Source organism: Clupea harengus, chromosome 24 (assembly GCF_900700415.2).
Source record: "Clupea harengus chromosome 24, Ch_v2.0.2, whole genome shotgun sequence".
NCBI lineage: Eukaryota > Metazoa > Chordata > Actinopteri > Clupeiformes > Clupeidae > Clupea > Clupea harengus.
In genome coordinates, this window is record NC_045175.1 from 16,439,222 (window position 1) to 16,443,524 (window position 4,303).

A 4,303-nucleotide genomic window follows, 5' to 3' on the forward strand; every position below is an offset into this window, starting at 1 on the left:
TGAAGACAATGTTTTGCAAGTTTGTTTATGTGAATCATGTGTCATGAAACCACAACCAACCATCAGATGAAGGGGGGGACCCACACGGTTTGCTGAAAACAATAAAGCAACGACCATTGTTGCAGGACAGCAAGACAGTGTTATTACACCCCCCCCACACACACACACACACACACACATACACACACACACAGGTACACGCACTGACACACATATACTGTACATGCATGCACACACACACACACTGGGATCAACAGTGGTCATTAGGATCATCACATACACAAATACACACACCTTATATTCTCTCTTTGTCTCTCTCTCTCTCTCTCTCTCTCTCTCTTTGTCTCCCTCTCTCCCTCTCTGTGTGACTATGGTCATTACACAGTGACACTGTTGAGAACATGCACCCAGGACAAGGGTCAGCTACTATCTGTAGAGCGTGAGAGTGTAGGGGTATTCTATCTGTAGAGCGTGAGAGTGTATGGGTATTCTATCTGTAGAGCGTGAGAGTGTAGGGGTATTCTATCTGTAGAGCGTGAGAGTGTAGGGGTATTCTATCTGTAGAGCGTGAGAGTGTATGGGTATTCTATCTGTAGAGCGTGAGAGTGTAGGGGTAATCTATCTGTAGAGCGTGAGAGTGTATGGGTAGTCTATGCAGTCCAAATTCAGCAGGAGTTTCACTCCTTCTAGTGCCACCACATCTACTCATCACCAGCCTCAAGCACGTCCCTCATGTCCTCTGATGTCTGCTCTACCTATTCTGGGGGTGCATTTCCCCATAGCTTCATTGAACAATTACTATCACTTATGATAGTGAGACGATCATGTTGGGGTGCATTTCCCGATAGCTTAATTGAACAATTACTATCATTAATGATAGTGAGACGATCATGTTGAACACACTCTATCTTGATTACCACCAGGGGCGTCGTTAGACCTATTTTAGGGGGGCTGAAGCCCCCCTAAAATGTTCTTCAGCCCCCCCAAATCATTTGGCATTATTGGCTTTAAAAAAAAAATAAAATAAAAAAAAATAAACTATTGTTTCTGACACGGACAAGTTATTTATAACTCTAACATGCTACTTATGTGCGTGCGTTCTGGTTTGTATGTTTACTCCCCCTTCAAATTATAATCCAATAGCCTTTCATCATACTTTACGATATAAACCCCGGGCACTAGTACCGTCTCTCGTCAACGACAGCCAGTATTATAGACAAGGAGTTCAAAGTAAATGATATAAGAACATTCTTTAGGAGAGGTGGCAGCTCCGCCCAGTCAGATGAGAGAGAGAAGCAGGAGATTGACAGGGCTGAAGGAGCCGGTGTGATGGAGGTTAGTGGTCTACAGGTCTAGAAGGAAATGAGTGGAGTTTTTTTTATTTTCTTCTACTGTGGTAGAAATGTATAGGCATTTGTTGTCAGGCCTAGGCTACTCCAAGGGTTAGCCTAAACTAGATTATTACATGATATTTTTAGTCATAGTCATAAAATTGGCTTCTGGATTTCGATCAGTTAATGTTTCAATGTTTGAACTTATCTTAAAGGGTCATGGAGAAGGAGAGGCTGAGGCAGAGAGAGAGAGAGGAAGAGACAGACCAAGCAGCTGCAGCAACTAATGATTTAGGTGAAAAAGACACAGGGCCCAGACAGGTTAAGCTGAAGAGCTACCCACAGGACAGCTTTGGTGCTCAGAACAGGTCATTTCACCACAGCTGGTATATTTGTGTTGTCAAATTTCACTATGACCCTGTCATTCTGTCTCTTGTGTTATCATATACTGAATGCAAGCAAAACTACAGAGCAAAATCATACTCTTTCTGATTAAACCAATCTATGAACTGTCTGAAACAATGGATATCCGCGGCCCCAAATGGGCCTTAAAAAAAAAATTGCCGCGCGCAAACATGCCACTCCCCTTGGGGCTAAGCCCCCCCTTTCTTTGAATCCTAGAAACGCCCCTGATTACCACAGTGGTTGCTTAACGAATCTTTGGGGAAGTACAGTCCTGATAGATTGCTTAGATTCGCTGTGGTTTGTGGTCCCGTCCCAGGATCAACGTGAAGATAAAAGATGTGCATGGTCCACTGAAGTGTGCCGCCATTTTATGCATGCCTGTCTCCACTCTGTTCAGATAATAGGTGAATTGTAGGGTTTTTGGTTGGAATTGTAGCAGGCCACCTTATTTACATTTGGTTGGTGTAGTGGCGGCCTTAAGGACCAAGGTTGGTTTGCTATACATGCTTGTTCCACTCCGCCAGCAGTGCAGCGCCCCCTACCAGCAGCACCAGGCAGTGCAGGTAGAGGTAGCCCCGGTCCACGCTGCAGCCCACCTCTCTCCACATGCCCAGTAGCGTCTGCTCCCGCCGGATCCTGAACAAGTCCTGGCGAATCCGGGCCAGGTCTCTCAGCAGAGACTCTGAAAGCTCCGGGACGAGATTATGATGATGATGATGATGATGATGATGATGGGCAAACCCATGGTCAACAGCGCCCCCTACAGCCTGCTCTCTCTCTGAGTCTAAATAGAGAGTGGGAAAGAATACAGACGTTTTGAGGGAAAAAGTATATGATTGTATGATGTGTTATATGTATATGAGTATATAATGATTATTACTATTGTTGTTGTTCATATCACAATCATTTGTATTACTACCATTTGATACACACTGTAAATAAATAAGAGAGTGGTGGAGAACCTGTCATCAAAGTTTCCCAATGACTTCGCCCTCTCAGCCGTACTAGGATGGGAAAGATATTCTTCCTGAACCAGCCAGACCTCCCATTGGCTATCTGGAACACCACAGCTGTTTCCATGGCGCTGCATGCTAGCAGGCCAAGACAGCCAAACAGATAGACTTCTGAAGGTGTGTGACAGAAAGAGAAAGAAAGAAATCTTACTAAAGTATTATGCCTTTCGTGGGCCAGATTTATTTACAAACAATTACCTCAACCTTAAAAAATTTCGTAATACATTTATAATACATTCTATTTGGCATATTGCATATTCTTTAGCAGTCAGCCTGACAAACTGGTTAGCCACCTAACATAAGGTTTATCTCAGGTTATCCCCACTGTATAACTAACTGAATGTAAATATGCAGTAACTTGAATATCAGATTCTTCAGTGTTTTTCACTACCAGTATTTGTTTTCAGTGGTAGACTCGGAACAGCGCCAGAGTTTCCACCAGTGGCCAAAAATATATCACACCCTTACCATTGGATCACCATACAGACTGAATGGAAAAGGTTATTAGTGTTAAAGGTAAACACTAGAGCTTCCAAAAATATATTACACCTCCACTCTCAAGAACTACCGGACAGAATGAATGGGAAAGGTTATTAGTGCTAAAAGTTAACAGCAGTTCCCCCAGTGGTCAAAAATACATATTACACCTCCACTCTCAAGAACTACCAGACAGACTGAATGCAAAAGGTTATTAGTGTTTACAAGTTAACAGCAGTTCCACCAGTGGTCAAAAACACATTACACCAGCATTAAGGTCCTGTGACTTTAAGTCCCACCCCCTCCCGATGACCCCAGTGTACTCTGGTTAACTAGACGGGCAATAAGGATTGTGTTATGAGATGCTACAGGCATATACTATACTACAGGCCTATACTATACTAGGGACCTGTGCTACGAGCCTATGATATGGGGCTATTCTTTGGCGTGGTGTGTTGGGGGGGTAACATCAACACAAGGGATGCAAACAAAATGAACAAGCTGGTGAGGAAGGCTGGCTCCGTGGTGGGAATAGAACTGGATAATCTGGAGGCAGTTGCGGAGGAGAGGACGAGGAGGAAGCTGGATGCTATCCTGAGGAACCCCTCCCATCCCCTCTATGACGAGCTACAGCAGATTGGGGTGCACGTTCAGCCACAGACTGATCCCTCCTCGGCACACCACAAAGCGCCTTGGCCAGTCCTTTGTGCCAGTAGCCATCAGACTCCACAACCGAACATAACTTTTATGTCATTTATGCCAGCGGAGTTTTACTATGTTATCTATTTATTTTATCTATTTATTTTATTTTTTATTCAAATTTGTATTGATTTCTTTTGATGTTTATGTATATACTTGATTCCTACTACCTTGCTGCTATAACACCTGAATTTCCCTGACAGGATTAATAAAAGTTTTTCTTATCTTATCTTATACTATGCTAAGGGCCTATGCTAAGGGCCTATGCTAAGGGCCTATGCTACGGGCCTATGCTAAGGGCCTATACTAGGCTAAGGGCCTATGCTACGGGCCTATACTATACTACGGGCCTATGCTAAGGGCCTATGCTACGGGCCT